This window comes from Caretta caretta, chromosome 3 (genome assembly GCF_965140235.1).
Source record: "Caretta caretta isolate rCarCar2 chromosome 3, rCarCar1.hap1, whole genome shotgun sequence".
Taxonomy (NCBI): domain Eukaryota; kingdom Metazoa; phylum Chordata; order Testudines; family Cheloniidae; genus Caretta; species Caretta caretta.
In genome coordinates, this window is record NC_134208.1 from 70,377,747 (window position 1) to 70,402,436 (window position 24,690).

Below are 24,690 nucleotides of genomic sequence, written 5' to 3' on the forward strand. Positions count from 1 at the left end.
ATCAGTGCTGCCAGTCTTCACAGGAGTGGGGTTTTGGAGCAGCCTGTATTACAGTGTGAACAACTGAGTGGGAAGTAGTGGAGAGTTAGAGGGAAAGTAGAGATCTTAGTCGAGTAAAGCTCAAAAAACTTGGTGCTAGATTAGTTGTCCATTGCTGTTTTAGTACCACACACTTACTGGAAGTAACCAGTTATTAAAGTCATTTAAGGCTTGTCTACGTGGAGCAGCAACATGTACTATAAGGGTTTGATTTCTGAAGTGCACAGATGTGTTGTGCATTAATTGGTCCATGTAGACCCTGGTAGTGCGCACTAGTGCGCTTTAATGTGGTGCTGTTTGAGACAGTACTATGCTAAAGGGCACTTGAGAACCTTTAGAGCACACCAGCAGGGTCTACACGGACCAATTAATGCACAACGTATGAATTCACTCAGAAATCACATTCCTGTTAGGCACATTACCCCGCTGTGTATACAAGCCCTGATCTGCACACTGAAAAAGTAATTTTCCTCTGTAAATCAGGAAGGGTACTATTTAACATGGAATAACTGATAGCCAAGACTCGACATATTTATCCAGGATTGGAGATCAATAAAGTTTCATCTTGCTGGAGAGCAAGAAGAATAGGAGAAGTGTCTGGGGATGACGACAGTTGTTTCCTGCTTTTTTCAGTAACGAATTTACTGTGTTTCATCTGATGCCTGCGAATTTTTGGCTAGATAGCCACAACTTGCTCATCATGCCTCCAAGTGGGAGAGTTACTGTTTTTTTTAAAATTTAACCATTTTACATGGAGGTAGAGACTGGTGACTGAAGCATGTTGCTTAATATTCTTAAGTCACCAACAGAATCATAGAATATCAGGGTTGGAAGGGACCTCAGGAGGTCATCTAGTCCAAACCTCTGCTCAAAGCAGGACCAATCCCCAACTAAATTCAAGCGGTGGGGAATCCCTAAGATAGCTACAAACTGAATTTATTGAATAGAAACATGTCTTTTCTCTTATTTGAGAATTCTCTTTCTTCAGACTTGGAGGTTTGGAAGAAAACAAATGGATTAGATCCAGGTGCCTGCTCCAAACCTCCACCTCTCCCCTCCCTGGGTCTCATGCTGAATCTTTATTAGTGTAAATCAGGAGTTGCCCAATTGAAGTCAATGGAATTGCACCAGTGTCAAAGTTCAGAATTAGGTTCGCTGGATCATTCTGATTAAAGAGAAATGGACAAGGTTTCCCTTTCCTTCTCCTTCAGTGGTATATAAGCATTTGCGGAAGTGCTCTACTGAATTGGGGCCCAACTGAGTAATAAAGCAAAAAAGTAACATGGTGCTAGGAACAAAGTGTGGAGCAATTATAGAGGAGTGCTGGCCTATTAGGTGGGGCAGAGCTTTAGGAGGCTGAAGGAAAAGACAGCGAAGTGACTTGATGAGAAAAATGTCCATGCATCATAGTAACACAGCGAGGCAGGAAGAGCCAGACTGAATGCAGTTCAGAGACAGGGGATAAATACGAGGAAGGAGGAGCTGAAAATGGCAAGACACAAGGGATGAGTCCCAGGCTACCATGCCTGCAGGCTACAGAGCATGATGTGTGTGGAAAGGAGAGATCTCTGAAGGAAAGGGAAGTGATAGACATAGTCAATAGGAGGCAGCTGGAGGTCAGTGAGGATGAGAATATAGAGATGTAAAACCATAAATGGTAGACAGCTTAATAGAGGCAGAGGAGGAGCTCATGAAGGAGCAGAATGAGGGATGGAGGAGTAGCAGGAGATAGGAATTTAAAAAAGACTTGTGGTAGAAAAGTAAGGAGGTGTGGCAGAGATGGGAGGGCAGTGTGGGTCTGTGCCAGGAACCAGGATTAGGACGACGGATATCATCAGCAGCTAAAAGGAAGTTTCAGAAGAGCAGGTGAATAGAAGATTTGTGAAAGTGAAGAGAGGAAAGCAGTAGAAATGTGGGAGAACAGGAAGAAATAAATCTAGTTAATAAGAGCAGTGACTGGGTGATGGATGGGAAAGATGTAGACATGGAGATTGGAAAAGAACAGAAGAAGAGGAGATGGAAAAAAAGGATAAAGGAGCATGTAAGAAGGGAAAGAGCTGCTGTGCTGTAATCAGAGGTCAAACAAAAATGTCCCTCCAAGCTGAGCATGAGCCTGCCTGTAAAGTAGCCTTCCTAGTATTTTGGAGAATGAAGCACTCTAAACATTCTGTACTCTCTTCTAAAAGAAAAAGTACTCAAGCACTTGGGGGAGAACTGTCACTAACAGGTAAAATTGCATATCAAAGGCACTTTACATATAATTTCTGACTCCTTAATCAGAATTAGCATGAGAACTGTGTTACATTCATATCAAAATCTCCAAAATGAGTATTTGCTTAGCAGAGGCTGAAAAGGGGAACAGAGAGGTTGAAAGGCCAGCTGACCCACTTAATTTTTATTCAAGATAAGTTTAAGCTCTTATGATTGCTACTAAAAGGACACTACTGCAAATGTGTGGCCTGCCAGAAGGTCTTGAAGATGATGACCTAGCATCCTTTTTTGTTTCCTTCCTGAATTACTGGAGTTCATCTTTGAGAGATCATTCAGTTTCAAAGCTGTCTTCACCTCTGCCAGACTTACTACTGTCTTAATACACAGAGATATCCATGTGCAATCCAAATACTGTGAATGGCTACGTTTTTGGCATGTGTGCACATGCAAGTATGTGAGTATCCAATGGATACAGATGACTCAGAAAACTATGGAGAGAAGGTGATGGCGGAAGCAAAGCAGGGCAATGGGAAGAAGAGGGCTGAGAGCAGCTGACGCTTAAAATGGCTGTTGCTACATGGTAGCATCTAGTTCTTTTTAAAAAAAGAATTTGTGTTACTAGAAATCTGGTCAAATGGTGGGAATTTATGTACAAGTTATTTGGAGAATCACCTCCTCCACCCCTAAAATATTGAAATTCAGGAGGAAGAGGTTACTTACCTTGTACAGTAACTGGAGTTTTTCGAGATGTGTCCCACTATGGGTGCTCCATATCAGCATGTGCATGCATCTGTACACTCTTGTTCAAAGATATTTATCCATGGTCTACACCCTAGACACCCTCATGCTCTGGTATGAGGTATATGGGGGGGCAGACTACTGCCACTCCAGTTCCTTCTCACCCACGAAAGTCCAGTGAGAGACTGAGGCAGGGGTGAAGGAGAGGGGGCAATGGAGCATGCATACAGATACACATCTTGAAGGACTCCAGTTACTGTACAAGGTAAGTAACCTCTACTTCTTTGAGTAGTGTCCTTTACCATGTCAGGAGATTCCCGAGCAGTACCTCCATTACAGAGGAAGGTGTTGAAGTGGCGGATTCAGTATAATTTATAGCATCACCAAAGCCACATCATCTCTGGAAACAGTCAAGAGAGCATAATGCTGGGAAAATGTGTGCAACAAAGACCAGGTGGCTGCCCTGCAGATATCTGAAACAAGTATATTTTTCAGGAAGGCAACAGAGGTAGACTGAGCCCTGATGGAGTGAACAATTACTATCAGTGGGGGATGAACCCCTGAGACTTTTAACAGGACAAGATGCATCCTGCAACCCATTTAGACAGTCTTTGGGAGGAAATCAGATGCCCTTTCATTTGTCCTACAATTGAGATGAAGAGTGTAGGGAAAGTCCTAAAGGGCCGAGTCCAGTTGAGGTAACAGGCAAAGGATCTTTTAACATCTAGTGCATGGAGGCTTGTTTCTTCCTTTGAAGAATGAAGCTTGGGATAAAACACTCCCACCAGAGAGCCAACTAGGAGCCACGCTTTGAGGTGAAGCACTGAGAGATTGGGGTGGGTGATGGATCTTGACTCCTGGATGAGGAGATTTGCTATCAGGGGAAGACAGAGGACTGGTTACAGGGGCATACGAACTACAGCTCTGCAAATGACACTTGGCTTGGGCATGCTGGTGCTATGATGGCTATGAATATCTCTTGTTTCAATTTGTTCAGGACCTTGTGCAGGAGAAGCATGAGGGGAATAAGTATATAACAATATACAAGGCTAAAGAATGATCAGGGTGTCTTTCATTGATTTGTGGCTGCTCCTTTCCCTCGAGAAGAATCATCTGCACTTCAGACTGGATGGAGTTGCAAAGACATCTATCGCTAGATGAACCCAAGACAGACATTTCTTTCTGAATACCTCGTTATTCAGCTTCCACTTTTGGTCAGTGCAGAAGTGCCTGCTAAGGGAGTCCACCACTATGTTCTGTCATCCTGTTAGATAAACCACTGAGATCTCTATGCAGCGTGATATGCCCCAATTCCATAGTTTTACAGATTTGGTGCAACAGGACTAGGATCTTGCTCTTCCTTGTCAACTGATATAATACATTGCTGCTCCGTTATCCAGCACTACTCTGATTGGGTGGCCCCTGGTATGGGGTAGGAAGTGCTGGCAAGTGTAGTGAACTGCTTTGAGCTCTAGCATGTTGATATAGAGGATCACCTCCTCAGGTGCCCATTTGCCCTGAGCTGTGAGGTTATGGGAATGAGAGACCCAGTTTATCAGGGAAGTATTGATGGTGATGATGATCCTCATAAGAAGAGGCTAAAGGAATGGAACTCCCACGCACGTTTTTTTGCATTTCTCCACCAATCTAAAGAATCAAGGACTTTCTGAAGTACGGACAGCTGTTTGGATAGATTGTGCTTGCTGGGGATGTAGACCGTTCTCAGCCAGGCTTGACATCAAGTGCGTAGTCTTGCTAAGGGTGTCACAACTGTACAGGCTCCCATATGGCCCAGAAGTTGTATGCAAGCCCTTGCTGCATTTCATGGGCTTTGCTGTATTGTTGAAACAAAGTTAGACATTGTGGCAAAACTGTCCTTAGACAAGTACACCTTGGTAGCAGAAGAGTGATCCTGATGAAGCCTGTGTGTTGAGTGGGCATGAGAGTAGAACAGTGAAGCGAGGCTTAGTGAGTGGAACAGAGCTAGGGCTTTGCTGGTTGCTGTCTGTGCCTTTAGAAACGAGCAACCTTTCAAGAGCCAATTGTCCAGGTAGGGAAAGGCAATTATCCCCACCTAGCGAAGACTGGCTGGGGCGGCTGACAGGACCTTGGTAAAGACCCTTCGGGCAGCGGAGAGGTCGAAAGGTAGGACATGATACTGGTAGTGCTCCCTGCCTACCACGAAACTTATGAATTGTTTGCGTGAGGGATGTATGGTAATATGAAAATAAAGGAGTCCTGAAGCTTGATGGAGACAAACCAATCTCCTGGATCCAGAGAAGGAATTATCATTGCTAGGATTACCATTCTGAGCCACTGAGCACAGACAAGCATGTTTAAGTCTTGAGGTCTAGAATTGGTCTTCTTCCTCCATTTTTCTTCAGGACTGGAAAGTACCAAGAACGGAACCCTTTGCCAATGAAGATCGGTGGAACAGGTTTGATTTCCCCTAGGGTTAGGAGGGATTGTGCCTACTGCTTCAGGAGCTCCTTGTGAGAAAGATTCCTGAAGAGGAACAGGGACAGGGGATGAGCGGGTGTTAAGGAGCTGAACCGGATGGAATAGCCTGTGGAAATCACCTCCAGGATCCATCTATCTGAGACGATGAGCTCCCAAAAGGTAGAAAATGGGAAAGACGATCCCCATAAGGGTTGAGAGGGGAAGGGTGAAATGTAGGATCTGGAACAGGAAATAGTTCCTGACCCATGACCAATGGGTCAAGAGAGATGTTGAGAATCTCACTGACTGCGAAGTTGCTGTCGAAGACAGCCCTTTCTTAGTGAATCTGGGCTTTTTCCTGGGTGGTTCAGCTGGCCTTGTAGGCTGAAAGTCTGCAATCTGCTGTGTCTTCTTTTTCTCACAGGTGTATAGATGCCCAGAGTTTATGTCACCTGGGAGTCTGAGAGAATGGAAGAACCCATCCATGGCATTGTTAAACTCGGGACCCTCAAAAGGAAGGTCCTCGACAGCATTTTGTACTGCCTGTGGGAGATCAGAGAGCCAGGAAGCTTGGAGCACGATTACTGTCATAGCCATGGAACGTGCAGCTGTGTCAGTTGCATCAAGCAAGGCCTAGAGAGACGCACTGGCAACTGTCTGGCCTTCTGTAATGAGTGCCTGAAATTGTTCCCTCTGATCCCTAGGGAAGTGTTCAGTAAAAGACAAGAACTTAGAATGGTTTGTGAAATCATATTTTGCCATCAGAGCTTGGTCACTGGCTTCTCTAAACTGCAAAGAGGACGAGGAGTAGTTCATACAGCCCAGAAGGTCCAGTCATTTTAGCTCTTTGTCCGACAGTGTTGAATATAACTGATGTTACCTGTTTTATTCATTAATGGCCTTGACCACCAGAGAACTTGGTGTAGGGTGGGAGAAAAAATACTCTGAGCCTTTGGGTAGAATAAAATATTTTTGTCGCTTTGTTTACATGTAGGCAGGATAGTAGCTGGAGTTTGCCATGCTGCGCATGCTGGAGCCAGCAGAGCATCATTAATGGGCAAGACGAACTTGCTCCGAGGAGACATATGAAGGATGTCCACCAGGGAACGCTGGGGTTTCTTTATTTCCTCCAGTTGAAGCTGTAAAGTGTCTGCTACACGTTACATAAGGTCTTGGAAGACTTTAAAATCATCGGGGTAAGATGGTTGGGGAAGCCTGACAACTTCATCTGGGGAGCAGGATTTGTGGAAAGGTGGGGTTTCATCTTCTTCAGGGGGTTCTTGCTCTTCTGTAGGATCCTGCTGTGCAGCAGGACCCAAAAGCTGGTTGGCTGGTGAAGTGGTTCTGGAAGATGAGTCAGTACTGGCTGAAAATCTCTCTCGCTACCTACAAAGAGCCTGCGTGGAGAGTGTGTTGATACCAGAGGATGAGTCACCACTGAAGATGATAGGGACCGAGGCTCCGGAAAGTGAGTTAGTACTGGTGGAGAGTGTCTCTCGGTAACTGTCAGTAGCCATGATCCAGGCTCTTCCAGTGTTAGGTCTTTTTGGAATAGGAGCCTGGAAAACACTGAGAATTCTGGACAGAATCCTCAGGAGTCAATATGTTGGATGTAACTGGGGACAGTATTGAAGTACTATCATTGTGTGATGATGATTTTTGACTCAGCTCTGGAGTACTTATGTTTCAAAGGCACTGAATTCTGGTGCCGATGCCGGTGCTATTTTAAGTGACTTCTCAGTACACGGCTTCTTAGCTGGTGCTGTGGTGTCCGTACCAGAAGGAATGAAACCCTCAGCAGTACCCATATTGAGATGCAAAGTCTCCTAAGCTCAACACCAGGGGGGTGACTTTCCCCTTCTCTTGTCCCATTCTGGAGAACAGAATCTTTTCTTTTATGGTCTGAATGGTACGATAGGGCCCCTCAGGATCTTTGCTTACAACCAAAGCAAACGTTGTTGGCAGATCCAATGTATAGGGGTTGACTTGAATCCTGAGGGTCTCAGAGAGTGCTCCATCAAGAGGAGTTTAAGCTCATTCTCAACTTCTTAGATCTGCTCTTAAATCCTGAACAGATCTTACATTTGGAGGGGATGGGAGTCTCCAGGCAACCGAGGCAGCTTGAATGTCCATTGCTTCAAGGAAAAGACAGATGGCAGATCTGGCAGGTTTTGAAGCCCAAGGTCTTAAGCATAACCTGTACTCAAAGCTGGGGACTGAGGCCCAAGAAAAACAAACAAAGGCCCAGATCGGGAAAAGAAAGAAGAGAAGGGGGAGCGCCCCTTCCCCGCACAAGCTGTGCTAAACAACGGACAAAATCAGTAAAATAATTATTAATAAAGGAAAATACTAAAGAATAAGGAAAAAAACCCAAGAAATGTAATATTAATCAAAATTTAACCTTTGCTATTTATTTTCTTCTGCTTACATTAGCCTCTAATCAGCCTCTTTTGCCGTCAGTTTCACATTTACTTTTATCAGCATCTCTCCCTTCTTGTACAGCCATAACTCCATTTAAACATTTTAGGGACATTTAAAAGTAGTTACATTTGCAGTTTCACAGACCTACAGTAAAAATAATTATAAAGGTAGAAACATTCATAAGGCAATAAATGGAATAAGAATGGATAAATGGAGGAAAAACAGAACTATAAACTGCACATAGAGGCCTCAATTAAGCAAGTGCAAGTGGTTTATTTAATTTTATGCATGTGCATTGACTTCAGTGGGACCTAGGAAGTGCTTAACTTCTGTTCTGAACAGCAATCCTTTTCTGAATCAGGCCCAGAGTCTTGAATTTTTAAACAGACTTCCAAGCTGCAGTCCATGTAAGTAGGGTTAGGATTTCTATGCATGTGCAACAAGCTGGAGAAAGTACAGGGATTAGACCAAGGAGACAGAACACCTAGAATGTATTCTCCTGGCTCTATGACTTTAGGCAAGTCACTTAACCTCCCTGTGCCTCAGTTTATTAAACTTCCCAGTGGGTAAGAACACTTACTTATCTCTCTTTATAATGGTGTTCTGTGGTTTAACTGACATCTGAACATGTTTTGAGAGCCTTTGGTGAAAGGCACTATTATTATAAATGTGCACAGTGCTATGTTAACATGTCATAGTTCATAACGAAAAGATTGCTCATGATGAGCTGACAATACTCAAAGAAACAATTCCCACAGAATGAATCCCTCTGCTCTTGCTTTTGGGAGGAAAGAAAATAGGTCATTGTGGCCTGCATGCAACATGCAACTCTGTAAGAAAGTTCTAAACAGTTGAGGAAAAAATGCTATAATACCACAAACTTGCACGAATTCCATGTACTACATAACTGCTTATTGGGCTACAGCTAAAATATCCACAACGTATAAAGGCATCAGGAAAACACATGTGCTTTTCTGCTACCACAGCCTTTCACTAGCTTGTGTGTGCAGAGCCATCAAATAACAAAATAACATGAAACTTAAAATGTATAAAGCAACTGAACAGCGCAAAAATAACCTTCTAAAATATTTAATACCACGCTGCAGCTGAAAAAACAATTGCTTATAGAAAACACTCAACATTATTCAATAATTGGAAAAAGCTACTTGTGAAACAATTAACATTTACTTAGCTTCCGAAAAATATTGGAGGTCTGTAACATTTCAGACCTCTCAGAGGCTGGACAAGCAACCTTTTCATATTCTTGAATGGACATATAGTCCAACTCAAAGACATGAGATCTAAGGCTGTATTGGAATTGAGAATCAAGGTCTTCGGAAAGCTGAGATTTAACGAATCATTATAATTGCTACAGCAGTACTTCTTCTGGGATACCTAGTCTGAATCTGGTTTAGGATTGAGCTGTGACTACTGCAAGGTGAGTTATATACACAACTGGATCAAAAATACAATCCAGCTTTTTACTATGAATGCCAATAAGCCTGAACTACAAGAATAAAAATATAAAATAGCATTAAACCAACTTCTATTTAAAATCGATCATAACAGCTATTTAGTATTTCGATTGCAGTAAACCCCACAGGGCCATTTAGGATCAAGGCATCCTTTTGCTAAGTGCTTTAGCAACACACAGGACAAGACAGAAGAGCTTACACTTCAAACAGACAAGAAAAATTATAAGCAAATGTCAAAAGGTACATATCTTGGTAGGTTTTTATTTTAAATATAATTTTCCACAAAGAATTTCCCCACTCTATTCCACTGTCAAGGTGCCTCAGCCAACATATTGCACCATCACACCAATGAATGGGTCCTTCTTCTACCTTGCCTCCACACAGATATAGAATCAGGCTTGGCATAGCTTTGCCAAAGTGCTCTATAGATGTACAGCGCCAATGAAATGGCTGCCTGAGGGACAGCTGGCAGACACAGCCCAATGCAGAACTGGAGAGAGGGGAAATTCTAGTCAAGCTCATCAGGACAAGCTCTATTCTTACATGAAGTGTCCAGTGTCTACACAGAGCAGAAGGGATTTTTTTTAAAAGACCTAGTCCAGAAAAAATAGACTGAACTGATCCAATGTATTTACCTCAGGAGGATGAACGACCCAGTGAACTGTTCTGGGATTCAAAACTTTTGATGTAAGACTCTACCTTGTAAGGGCTGAGTGCTCCAGCCCAATCCAGCAAAGCACTTAAAACACATGCTTAACTTCAAATGTGAGAGTCACACTTGGTAGGATTGAGTCTTAGGACACTTTACCGCCGCGCCCTTCAGCTGAGATGAGACAATTGTTGTTACAAGACCATTTTGAGAAACTTACAGTCTAAGAAGTAGTAGAAGTGTTATGAATATTTGTTGTATGCACAATAATCACAAAATGGGGGACAATGTAAATAGGAAAGGAGAAAGTATTTTTTTAATTGAACTCATAACCACATCAAAATTGGTTCTACTTTGGAAAGTGACTTTAAAAATGGCACTGGGAAGTGATTTCATTTTTTTGTGTGCCTTAATGGATTTCCAGAGCAATTTTGCTGAGTTTATAAAACAAAATATGCTTGTAACTGCCACACCCATACACTCAGCCTGAAACCTGAAAGGGGAACGATGTTCTTTTTGGTTCATGCATCATCAGCATCAGTAATGGAGAACCCTCGTTTATAACTGGGTGAAATACTCTGGCCTCTAATATACAGGGGGTCAGACTAGATGATCTAATGGTCCCTTCTGGACTTAAAAATCTACCAGTGAAGAAACTGTATGGGAAAGCAAATCACCATCTACTCCTGTGGAGCACGTCTGTATTAGGGGTTTGCAGTGGAGAATACTGTAATATACTGGTGCAAAAACAAATACAAAAAGATCAACCCATTGAGGACAACAACATCGTCATTTATCTGACAAACACACTGAGGTGAAAACGTGAACTGCAAGGGGCAAAGAGATCCACATGGATCTTTTTTTTAAGATTTCTTTTTAGATTTAAGTGTAGGGGCACTTGTTCCTAGAACAGTGTTTTAAATGTATGGTCTCCAGGAGCTTCAAAATTAGCCAGCAACGTTCTGGAAATGCTTCCAAGGGATGAGTCTTAGGTAAGTGCCCTAGATGCAGTTTTTTAATATTCATTGCTACAGTTAAATAGATAGCATATTAAATTATAAGGAGAGATTCCAAAAAACAAACCTCTTTACACTACTTGTGCAAAACTACTTACCTAACATACAGTCCCTGGCAACTCTTTTCAGGCAAGCAAATTGCTCCTTTAGGCAGTTTACAATCTCCAACTGGATGTTGTGTGGCTCAACTCTTTTGCCGTTAAGAAACACCTATAGTTATACCTAGAAACAGAAACAAAACCAAAATCTTTTGTGAGAAATATTCAAATTTAGTTGTCTTTTTGTTCACCACATTGGGCCAAAAGCAGCTTGATGGGGAAATTTATAAAATTCTCAAGCCTCCTTTTACAACAAACACTACAAAATCTAACTACACCCAGGAACAAAGAATAAAGGATTTTATGCATCAAAGAAGCCAGCAAGCTACCAAGCCTCACATCTGCTGTTGTAAAGAACATAAATGCTTATAGAGAAAGTGCAGGAGGGTTGCTTAGAATTGGAGATAGTTGAAATTCTTTGAATTTCAAAAACGGATGAATTTTTTGTGAAAAATATTTGCGATTTTCTAACCATTGCATGTAGACCAAGTTGAAATTTTTTCCAACATTAAGAATTTAAATAAAAATGATGTTGAAAATTAGCAAGACATTTTTACTGTTTTTCAGCCAGCTTAGCCTAGAATGTTCTGAAATAATAGTGAGATGAAATGCAAACTTCATTACAGTCAATGGCAAAACTCCTACTGACTTCAGTGGGGCCAGGATTTCATGACTTGTGTTTAGATTAAAATATACTAAACAAAGAGAAAAAGATTCCCACAGTATTCTTGCCAGCAAGTTAAAGTAGTATGTGCCAGATGAATGGACTATAAGGTGGATAGAAAGGTGGCTAGATCGTCGGGCTCAACGGGTAGTGATCAATAGCTCCATGTCTAGTTGGCAAGCGGTATCAAGTGGAGTGCCCCAAGGGTCGGTCCTCAGGCCGGTTTTGTTCAATAACTTCATTAATGATCTGGAGGATGGCGTGGATTGCACCCTCAGCGAGTTTGCAGAGAATACTAAACTGGGAGGAGAGGTAGATACGCTGGAGGGTAGGGATAGGATACAGAGGGAGCTAGACAAATTAGAGGATTGGGCCAAAAGAAATCTGATGAGGTTCAACAAGGACAAGTGCAGAGTCCTGCACTTAGGACGGAAGAATGCCATGGACTGCTAAAGACTAGGGACCAAATGGCTAGGCAGCAGTTCTGCAGAAAAGGACCTAGGGGTTACAGTGGACAAGAAGCTGGATATGAGTCAACAGTGTGTCCTTGTTGCCAAGAAGGTTAACGGCATTTTGGGATGTATAAGTAGGGGCATTGCCAGCAGATCGAGGGACGTGATCGTTCCCCTCTATTTGACATTGGTGAGGCCTCATCTGGAGTACTGTGTCCAATTTTAGGCCCCACACTACAAGAAGGATGTGGAAAAATTGGAAAGAGTCCAGCAGAGGGCAACAAAAATGATTCATTTGCAAATTGGATACTATTAATTTAGGCTTAAATAGAGACTGGGAGTGGCTAAGTCATTATGCAAGGTAGCCTATTTCCCCTTGTTTTTTCCTAACCCCCCCCCCCCCCAGACGTTCTGGTTAAACTTGGATTTAACCTTGGAGAGTGGTCAGTTTGGATGAGCTATTGCCAGCAGGAGAGTGAGTTCGTGTGTGTGTGTGTGTGTGTGTGTGTGTGTGTGTGTGTGTGTTTCGGGGGGGTGGGGGGGCGGGTGAGAGAGCCTGGATTTGTGCTGGAAATGGCCCACCTTGATTACCATGCACGTTGTAGGGAGAGTGGTCACTTTGGATGAGCTATTACCAGCAGGAGAGTGAGTTTGTGTGTGTATTGGGGTGGGGGGGTGAGAAAACCTGTATTTGTGCTGGAAATGGCCCACCTTGATTATCATGCACATTGTAGGGAGAGTGGTCACTTTGGATAAGCTATTACCAGCAGGAGAGTGAGTTTGTGTGTGTGGTTTTTGGAGGGGGGTGAGGGGGTGAGAGAACCTGGATTTGTGCAGGAAATGGCCCACCTTGATTATCATACACATTGTGAAGAGTGTGGTCACTTTGGATGGGCTATTACCAGCAGGAGAGTGAGTTTGTGTGTGGGGGTGGGGTGGGGGTGGAGAGTGAGAAAACCTGGATTTGTGCTGGAAATGGCCCAACTTGATGATCACTTTAGATAAGCTATTACCAGCAGGACAGTGGGGTGGGAGGAGGTATTGTTTCATGGTCTCTGTGTGTATATAATGTCTTCTGCAGTTTCCACGGTATGCATCCGATGAAGTGAGCTGTAGCTCACGAAAGCTCATGCTCAAATAAATTGGTTAGTCTCTAAGGTGCCACAAGTACTCCTTTTCTTTTTGCGAATACAGACTAACACGGCTGTTACTCTGAAAAATGATTAGGGGACTGGAACACATAACTTATGAGGAGAGGCTGAGGGAACTGGGATTGTTTAGTCTGTAGAAGAGAAGAATGAGGGGGGATTTGATAGCTGCTTTCAACTACCTGAAAGGGGGTTCCAAACAGGATAGATCTAGACTGTTCTCAGTGGTAGCAGATGACAGAACGAGGAGTAATGGTCTCAAGTTACAGTGGGGGAGTTTAGCTTGGATATTAGGAAAATCTTTTTCACTAGGAGAGTGGTGAAGCACTGGAATGCTTTACCTAGGGAGGTGGTGGAATCTCCTTCCTTTGAAGTTTTTAAAATCAGGCTTGACAAAGCCCTGGCTAGGATGATTGAGCTGGGGATTGGTCCTGCTTTGAGCAAGGGGTTGGACTAGATGACCTCCTGAGGTCCCTTCCAACCCTGATATTCTATGAAAAAAGAGGTACCATTGTTGATAAAAGGCAGAAAGTTGGGGGTTTTTTTACAGCTATGTTCTTTAATTGTTATTCGTGTTAGCAATTCAGCGATTAGGCAAATTAATGCAAATATGTATACTCGCCGTGTTGGGAGGTTACTGTTGCTTGGTTTATTTAAATCTGTCAGTTTATGTCTGAATAATCGCTTTCGGTCTTATTTGTGAAATTAATGTGAATTCTTACAAAAGGGACTTGCTATGGAATTACCAATCAAACTGACATTTACAAAAACAAATCTACTTTCAAACTGAGAAGCCAAAAAAATAGAAAATTAAAAAACCCATGGCCATCTGTCAGTCATGACATTCTTCCTGTAATTTTGGAAAAGCAGGTACAGACCAAATTTCTGGTAGTTACAGTGATTAATAACATGAAGTGACACAGTATTCATTCATGAGGTGCATCATAGTCCTTGAAGCTGTTTCCGTAGAAACTCAAGAATTCAAGTGATACCGAGATGCTTCATGACTCAGCAGAAAAATGCTAAAAGTGGGTGCTAATCTGTTGCAGGCAGCAAAGGATGATTTTATCAGGCATTTCAAACAGAAAATCCTGAACAAGATTCAGCAGATGTGAACTTAAACTGAACTTCTACTCACACCAAGATTTAAAAGAGGCTTTGCTACATTGATACAGCAATATTTTGCTCAAATGCATCTGAGACTTTTAATTCTATATACAGGATAAAATGTTTGCCTAACACTGGGACTTTTGCTGCTGTGTAAGATGTGGCCCCCCCTAGGGAATCCCTGGCTCCTCAGCTCTCATTTCAGCTACTGAGCCATGCACAGCATGCTTGTCCTTCTTTCTTTCTGCAGCTTGGCCTATATCTAGCACTATATTCTGCGCAGTTCCTCCTTCCTGATGGCCAAGAAGTGAAACTGTTCCTTGCTCAGACTTAATGTGGCTAGTCAAGTCCAGGACCAGGCAGGCATCCTCTTGTTCCCTGACCTTCTTGGACTGTAGTGAACCCCTTATTCCATCTGCAACATATCACCTCCTATTGCTGAACTGCTACTGCCAATACTACTGCCATAATGAGCCCAGGAAAGAGGAGACAATACCACACAGTCCATATTAGATTTTCACCCATCCATTTTGTCTGTGGCTGCAACTCCTTAAATGCTTTAAGTCCTTTTTAAAAATAAATGACTAGATCCCCATCCACATGCAGATACTGGTCTAAGGGCATATGACTTCAGATGAATTTTTGGAAGTTTTAACCCTATGTAAGAGTTCTAAAAAAGGGGGCTTAGTGACCACCTTTAGTTACCATACTCATTTAAAAGAGGGAAGGTGATGTCCTAGTTCAAAACGTATTTTCTAACTTTTGCAGCTGAATCTGATGATCTAGGAACTTTTATTAAGATTCCTTACTCCTTTAGCTGAATCAGACACAACAGCCTTCATTTCTATAGCACTGAAAACAAGCAATCAATAAATACAGATACATTCCAGATTCCAAAAAGACTAAAGCTGACCCCCATCTAATCTAACTGTCTTGTGTGTGTAGAAACAAAGTTTACTATCAGACATTTTTAGGGCTATGGGTCTGAAAGTCAAGGTTCCCCGACACTAGCCACACCTGCTTACTTAACATGAAACACTAGCTGACTGTGTGAGGAAAACCCAAATCCCAAGTGTCAGGGCTTAACTGATTGGGCTGGAAGAAATAAAAGCACTTCATATTTCTGCCGTTCTATCTCGAATACATTTTGTTATAGTCAATGAGTTGTTCTGCCTTTTTTTTTTTTCTTAAGACAGACATCAAGCGTCTGACAACTCACACCATACCAAAAGTTGCTCACACTGCAGAAAATGTTTGTGACTCACAACTGATGTTCAAAATTAATTCACAGCAGCAGCAGCAGCTGCAGAGAGCTTTGACAAACTGTGTCATGTGTTGACAGAGACATAAATTGTTAGTTAAAAAAAAGTTACACTGTGTCTCTTCAGCCACCTCACAGTTAACACTAGGGATGGGTGCAAACCCTCAAACTTGCGAAGTTTGAGGGTGTGCAAGTTTCACAAATATTTGGGCTTCACAAAACATGTTGACCTGTGACACTTATTTCCCTGTCAGTTAAACTTGTGCTTATTTTCATGAAGATTCAATTTTTAAAAAATTCTTTACTACCTTCCAAGAAGCCTGTGCTATGTAAACAATGAAGAATGCTATGAAAAATAACCTCGCATGATGCTCATGCTCTCCTACCTCCAAGCACATTTAGACCTGACCAGTGAAAAATATTCTATATTAACTGTTCATGGCCATGGAAACCAACCAACCACCCACTTTAAAGGGAAAGATAAATCTTACAACAGACGCTTTTGTTGTTTCTAATCACAGTCTAGCTCGTACGTGATATCACAAGTGAATACATTTTCTTACTGAGAATACTTCTGTAAGGTTCCATGTGTAAAAAAAGATTATGGTCAAAACTGATTCATCAGTATTTAAGATGTTTATTGTTTATCAGTACCTAGCACACTGTAGCAGATTATAAATAATGTGTCTTGTTTATGTCTGGATAAATCTGTCTTGTTTACACATTTGATTCAGTAACAAGGCAACACTGCTCCTCATTGAAATGTGAGAAGTGTTCGCCTGCTGAAATGCTAACTAAGGGTAGGTCTACACTACGGGGCGGGGGGGGAATCAATCTAAGCTACTCAATTTGAGTTACATCAGTAGCGTAACTCAAGTCGATGTAGCTTAGATCTACTTACCGCAGGGCCCACACCACGCTGGGTCGACGGGAGAAACTCTCCCGTCAACTCCCCTTACTCTTCTTGTTCAGGTGGAGTACCGGAGTTGACTGGAGAGCGATCGGCAGTCGATTTAGCAGGTCTTCACTAAACCCACTAAATCAACCCGCGGTGGATCTATCGCCGCAGCGTCGATCCTACCGGTAGTGGAGACAAGCCCTAAACTTGCTCCAATGAAGAATAAGGTAAGCCATCAAAAAGAAGATAGGAGAAACAAGAGAACTAAATACATGGATTTCTTTAGTTGAGGGTTAAGTACTTTTAGCTCTGCTCCTCACCACACGCAAAAATAAATGCAAAAAAAGCCAAAAGCCTAAAGCAGCAAACAAACCAAAAGCTCAGGGTGGGTACTGAGTGCAGAAAAAACCATGATGGCAAAAGAAGTTAACCCCAGAGTATAACATAGGTAAGTGATCATTCTGTTCATTAGCCAAATCACCTCCACCAGTCTACTCATACATAAATGCAAAAGATAATTTTCAAAATGCAAGATGTTCCACATTTTCTGGAAGTAATCTGGATGTGCTATGGGGGAATTTAAGAATTCAAAAGTTAAATTTTCAACATCAGGCCAGTATGTACACTGTTTCATTTTTGCTTTCAAGTATTCATATGGACAGCTCACAATATATTTAAGTGGTTAATGTAAGTAACTGCACACCCCTGCCGCAATGGCTTGCTCAACATATGGCTGAACAGCAGCAGTAGTGATCTGTGTAAGATTTCTTCAAAAGCTGATGCCTGTGCAATCTTGAGTCCAAACTACTGCTACTACATACTAATAAAACGTTAAGTGGAATGAGATTTCTGATGACCTGTTAACTTGGTCACATTGCATAAACAGTTTGCCTATACCCATTTTTCTTGAAAAATGTAAACCTTATTTAAGTTAACGTTATCTTACATACCAAACTATTTTAGCAATGTAGTAGAAGCTCTAACTCCTGATTTTTGAGACTTGATTTCAGGTTGGCACTGCACAAAATCCTAGTATTGCATTGCATGCATAAAGTTGATTTGCACACACACAGCCACTCCTACTTGCACACAACCTGTATATGCTCCAGTAAAGAATTTCTGCACCACCTGAGACCTTATTCTGACAAATGAAATTGATTACTCTTCTAAATCTAATGGAAACAGAGACACTGAGACTACTACTCAGCATTACACATTTACGTCATGCGGGCAAGCTGGACATTATCTGTGCTGCTGACTGAAATGATATAATCCATGCTCAATTAGCTTAGATTGCTTCTCTAAACATAAAGCAATCAAGTGAAAAAAAAAGCAACTGCCAAACAGTTATATATGCTTAGAATGCATCACATGAATATACTATACCGCTGGGCCCAATCCTTCAGGCTGTGAGGCTGAAACAGAAGACAGTCCAAGTATTAACTAGTCTGCTTCATCAGTTTGCTGGGACTTTCTTTTCTTCTACACAGATGGTAACATTAATTTTCTTCATACTACAAGAAAACTAAATATCTAAATTATTACATCAAAAATTACCTGAATTATCCAAATTATGGGCCTCTTCTTTCCTGTGCACTTTATTGCCACTGTGGGGGAGGGGTGGAAGATAAACTCCAAATGGGATGAATTTTTGAATACATTTTTAGTGGAATGTTTGTCTCCGGTTTTTGTCAAAAGATTTTGAAATCTAATTTTTGTTTTTACTCAACTCTACCTATGAGTACTGAGGGATCCACTGGAAGCCAGGTGCTTACATGGATAGTTCCCTTGTTTGTACCACACACCTCTGACAGCTCAACTTCTACAGGAGGAGGGGATGCCTGTCACTAAAGCTTGTGATGGGGTCAGGGGTTCATCAGCATGGGAGTGGAGACCAAGTAAATTACTAGGGACTAAGTATGAATTAACTCTGCTGCTTTGCCTGCAGGTTGAGGGATGGAGGGAAGGAGGGAATCTGGTAGAAAGTTGGTTGACCCCATAGCCACACATCCTCCCAATGTTCAGAACAGTTTCCACAGGGTCAGGAGTACCCCCCGAAGAACACATTCACTTCTGTAGCCCCACGCCCTGGATCCCAGAATCAGAAGGGAACATTTGGATCATATTCTGCATTCCTCATGACACTCATATTTAAGGTGATAACATACCAGATAATATACTGTGAAACATACAGTGAAACATTACCTAGATTTGACATTTATATTGAAAATCAGAAGCCCTATAGTTGAGACGAGTGAATAGAATTCAGCATTATTGTGTATCATTTTTTCAGCCTTACAGGAATTAGTGTTCTACTATAACCCAAACACTGCAATGCTGATCAGTTTTATCAAAGTTTCCTCACTCCCAAGACAAATGATATCAATGACTATAAAGAAAGTGAGTAATTTCCCTATTTATGCTGTATAATTATCTTCATGTTATTTAAAGGTCACCACTGTCATCAGTGGTACCGTGGAGAGACGTTCCACCCACCAGCAAACAGGAAAGCAGTTAATTTGGGACACTCTGATAGAGCTGTCCTCTGGCACTTGAGAGGGGAAAAACTCTTTGTTTTCAACTGAGTGGAGGCTTCAAAACCCTCTTTCATTTCTTAACCTTTAAAAGGACTGTAAGATGCTCAAGCTGGGCTGAACCAAAACTGAACCTTAACCTGTATGGCGTCACATGTGGAAATCACTGGGAAGGGCCTAAAAAAAAAAAATCACCCCCTCCACCTCCATGATTCTGAAGTGGCTTTCTGCTACAGAGAAAACACTTAAATGAAGGGAAGGTTGGGTCCCTGTGCATGAAGGGCTGGGGGTGGAAAACAAGTTTTGGTTCAAGTTTCTGTTCAGCCTACCTTGAACATCAGTCCCTTTAAAGTTGAAGAAACTAAACAGGTTTGTGAAACCTTCATTTGGTTGAAAGCCAATGGCTTATTTTCCCGTCATGGGGGGCTCTATCAAAACCTCCAGATGAGCTCTATGTTTGCTGATGGGAAACACAGGAATAGCCATGCTGGATCAGACCCATGGTCCATCTAATCCAGTATCCTGTCTCTGACAGCGCCCACCAGCAGATGCTTCAGGGGATGGTTTAAGAACCATGCAGCAGAAAGATGTGGGATAACCTGCTCCCCCCACATCAGGTCTCCTTCCAAACATTTACAGTTAGAAATTGATTTAAACTAAAGCATAAGATTCAATGTATCTTCCAATATTTTGTTAACTTTAACTTTTATGACAGGTTTCAGAGTAACAGCCATTTTAGTCTGTATTCGCAAAAAGAAAGGAGTACTTGTGGCACCTTAGAGACTAACCAATTTATCTGAGCATAAGCTTTCATGAGCTACAGGTCACTTCATCGGATGCATACTGTGGAAAGTATAGAAGATCTTTTTATACACACAAACCATGAAAAAAATGGGTGTTTGAGAGAAAACCTTTTGTAGTGGTAAACACCCATTTTTTTCATGCTTTGTGTGTATAAAAAGATCTTCTATACTTTCCACAGTATGCATCCGATGAAGTGAGCTGTAGCTCACGAAAGCTTATGCTCAAATAAATTGGTTAGTCTCTAAGGTGCCACAAGTACTCCTTTTCTTTTAACTTTTATATGGATCATTTATATGGAATATAGATGCATCCCGTAGAATATAACTAATACTAATGAAGGATTATATTTATATGTAGCTTTAATTATGATGTAGGACATATCAGTGATGAAGCTGGCCATAAGAATCCAGAGAAAAAGCTATCCTTGTTGGTCTATTGAATCCGCCCAGCCTCGTGTTGAATTTGTGCCTGCAGTGTTCAAACCTAATTAAAATCCTCCAGCTTTGGTAAAGTGTTTGGGTTTTTAAAGGATGAAAAAGTGTAGTCCTCAGGTTGCTATCAAACCCAAGCCCTGATCTTGGCATGAACAATGTCAGGCAATTTTATTTTAACCTGATGTGTAAAAACAGAGAACTAATTTAAAAATCGCTGATAAGGCACAAAAGAATTATTAGCCTTAACATCACCAGTTATTGTCAGACACTTCATATGGCTATGTATTTTTGTTCCACTGAAAAAGTTGATTTAAATACTCAGTTCAATAAAAGTCCAGTCTTCCAGGTGAAGTTCTCTCATATAAAATGTACCACCTAGAGCTTTGGAGGCATCACATCACAAAAATGCCTCTCTGTAGGACACTGGTGAAAAAGAACCTAGAATTCTGTGTACATTTATGGGCCACTCAACACCAGAAAGTGAACAACAAACTGGACAGAATTTGGAGAAGAGCAAGAAAAAAAACTTAAAAGTGTTTATTAAGAAGAAAAGTTAATACATTAACCTTGTCTCCAGATGAACATTGTATTGTGATCTCTGTGGTTAAACATTTCCAAGGATGCCAACCACTTGGTGACTCACAGAACTTTTATGATGATTTAAGGGAGAATATTTGAACCAGATCATTTTCTACTTCAAGCACGACTGACTCACCTCCAACCTGACTCTAAACCAAGGGAAAGAATCAGTTCTATGGTTTTCAGAGAACTCTCTCACACTTCACACACATATACTGCAACTAGAAATCCCAACATGCAAATTTGATTGGCCCGATCCATTCTTGATCCCTTAATCAACTCTGATTTTCATAGTACATAAGAACATAAGCACATAAGAATGGCCATACTGGGTCAGACCAAAGATCCATCCAGCTCAGTATCCTGTCTACCGACAGTGGCCAATACCAGCTGCCCCAGAGGGAGTGAACCTAACAGGTAATGATCAAATGATCTCTCTCCTGCCATCCATCTCAACCCTCTGACAAACAAAGGCTAGGGATACCATTCCTTACTCATCCTGGCTAATACCCATTAATGGACTTAACCTCCATGAATTTATCCAGTTCTCTTTTAAACCCTGTTATAGTCCTAGCCTTCACAACCTCCAACCAGCGACCAGCTTGGTTTAACAGTGAAATCCTTGCTCATCTTAAACACAAAAAAGAAGCTTACAAGAAGTGGAAGATTGGACAAATGACCAGGGAAGAGTATAAAAACATTGCTTAGGCATGCAGGAGTGAAATCAGGAAGGTCAAATCACACCTGGAGTTGCAGCTGGCAAGAAATGTTAAGAGTAACAAGAAGGGTTTCTTCAGGTATGTTAGCAACAAGAAGAAAGCAAAGGAAAGTGTAGGCCCATTACTGAATGAGGGAGGCAACCTAGTGACAGAGGATGTGGAAAAAGCTAATGTACTCAATGCTTTTTTTGCCTCTGTCTTCACGAACAAGGTCAGCTCCCAGACTACTGCACTGGGCAGCACAGTATGGGGAGGAGGTGACCGGCCCTCTGTGCAGAAAGAAGTGGTTTGGGACTATTTAGAAAAGATGGACAAGCACAAGTCCATGGGGCCGGATGCACTGCATCTGAGAGTGCTAAAGGAGTTGGCAGATGAGATTGCAGAGCCAATGGCCATTATCTCTAAGAACTAATGGTAATCGGGGGGAGGTCCCGGACGACTGGAAAAAGGCTAATGTAGTGCCCATCTTTAAAAAAGGGAAGGAGGAGGATCCAGGGAACTACAGGCCAGTCAGCTTGACCTCAGTCCCTGGAAAAATCATGGAGCAGGTCCTCAAGGAATCAATTCTGAAGCATTTAGAGGAGAGGAAAGTGATCAGGAACAGTCAGCATGGATCCACCAAGGGTAAGTCATGCCTGACTAACCTAATTGCCTTCTATGATGAGATAACTGGCTCTGTGGATGAGGGGAAACGTGGACGTGTTGTTCCTTGACGTTAGCAAAGCTTTTGACACGGCCTCCCACAGTATTCTTGCCAGCAAGTTAAAGAAGTATGGGCTGGATGAATGGACTATAAGGTGGATAGACAGTTGGCTAGATTGTCAGGCTCAACAGGTAGTGATCAATGGCTCCATGTCTAGTTGGCAGCCGGTATCAAGTGGAGTGCCCCAAGGGTCAGTCCTCAGGCTGATTTTGTTCAGTATCTTCATTAATGATCTGGAGGATGGTGTCAAGTTTGCAGATGACACTAAACTGGGAGGAGAGGTAGATACGCTGGAGGGTAGGGATAGGATACAGAAGGAGCTAGACAAATTAGAGGATTGGGCTAAAGAAATCTGATGAGGTTCAACAAGGACAAGTGCAGAGTCCTGAACTTAGGACGGAAGAATCCCATGCACCGCTACAGACTAGGGACCGAATGGCTCGGCAGCAGTTCTGCAGAAAAGGACCTAGGCGTTACAGTGGACGAGAAGCTGGATATGAGTCAACAGTGTGCCATTGTTGCAAGAAGGCCAATGGCATTTTGGGATGTATAAGTAGGGCACTGCCAGCAGATCGAGGGACGTGATCGTTCCCCTCTATTTGACATTGGTGAAGCCTCATCTGGAGTACTGTGCCCAGTTTTGGGCCCCACACTACAAGAAGGATGTGGATAAATTGGAGAGAGTCCAGCGAAGGGCAACAAAAATGATTAGGGGACTGGAACACATGACTTATGAGGAGAGGTTGAGGGAACTGGGATTGTTTAGTCTGCGGAAGAGAAGAATGAGGGGGGATTTGATAGCTGCTTTCAACTACCTGAAAGGGGGTTCCAAACAGGATGGAGCTAGACTGGTCTCAGTGGTAGCAGATGACAGAAGGAGGAGTAATAGTCTCAAGTTGCAGTGGGGGAGGTTTAGGTTGGATATTAGGAAAAACTTTTTCACTAGGAGAGTGGTGAAACACTGGAATGCGTTACCTAGGGAGGTGGTGGAATCTCTTTCCTTAGAGGTTTTTAAGGTCAGGCTTGACAAAGCCCTGGCTGGGATGATTTAGTTGGGGATTGGTCCTGCTTTGAGCAGAGGGTTAGACTAGATGACCTCCTGAGGTCCCTTCCAACCCTGATATTCTATGATTCTATGACTCCTCAGGCAAGGAGTTCCACAGGTTGACTGTGCACTGTGTGAAGAAGAACTTCCTTTTATTTGGTTTAAACCTGCTGCCCATTAATTTCATTTGGTGGACCCTAGTTCTTATATTATGGGAACAAGTAAATAACTTTTCCTTATTCACTTTCTCCACACCACTAATGATTTTATCTACCTCTATCATATCCCCCCCCTTAGTCTCCTCTTTTCCAAGATGAAAAGTCCTATCCCTTTTAATCTCTCCTCATATGGGACCCGTTCCAAACCCCGAATCATTTTAGTTGCCCTTTTCTGAACTTTTTCGAATGACAGTGTATCTTTTTTTGAGATGAGGGGACCACCTCTGTACGCAGTATTCAAGATGTGGGCATACCATGGCTTTATATAAGGGTAATAAGATATTCTCATTATTCTCTATCCCTTTTGTAATGATTCCTGACATCCCGTTTGCTTTTATGACTGCTGCTGCACACTGCGTGGACGTCTTCAGAGAACTATCCACGATGATTCCAAGATCTTTCTCCTGATTAGTTGTAGCTAAATTAGCCCCCACCATCTTGTATGTATAGTTGGGGTTATTTTTTCCAATGTGTATTACTTTACATTTATCCACATTAAATTTCATTTGCCATTTTGTTGCCCAATCACTTAGTTTTGTGAGATCTTTTTGAAGTTCTTCACAGTCTGCTTTGGTCTTAACTATCTTGAGCAGTTTAGTGTCATCTGCAAACTTTGCCACCTCACTGTTTACCCCTTTCTCCAGATCATTTATGAATAAGTTGAATAGGACTGGTCCTAGGACTGACCCTTGGGGAACACCACTAGTTACCCCTCTCCATTCTGAAAATGTATCATTTATTCCTAGCCTTTGTTCTTTGTCTTTTAACCAGTTCTCAATCCATGAAAGGATCTTCCCTCTTATCCCATAACAACTTAATTTATGTAAGAGCCTTTGGTGAGGGACCTTGTCAAAGGCTTTCTGGAAATCTATGTCCACTGGATCCCCCTTGTTCACATGTTTGTTGAGCCCCTCAAAGATCTCTAATAGATTAGTAAAATATGATCTCCCTTTACAGAAATCATGTTGACTTTTGCACAACAATTTATGTTCTTCTATGTGTCTGACAATTGTATTCTTTATTATTGTTTCAACTAAT

General features: G+C 42.0%; 1 protein-coding gene across 3 annotated transcripts in view; it reads right to left on the reverse strand.

Moving 5' to 3' along the window:
* BACH2 (BACH transcriptional regulator 2) overlaps nucleotides 1-24,690 on the reverse strand; it is a 277,018-nt gene that overhangs the window by 152,193 nt on the left and 100,135 nt on the right. For all 3 annotated transcript variants that reach the window (XM_075126582.1, XM_075126583.1, XM_048844992.2), the window contains one exon: nucleotides 11,087-11,210. The gene's annotated coding sequence lies outside the window, so the exon portion shown is untranslated. The remainder of the gene's footprint in view (nucleotides 1-11,086; nucleotides 11,211-24,690) is intronic.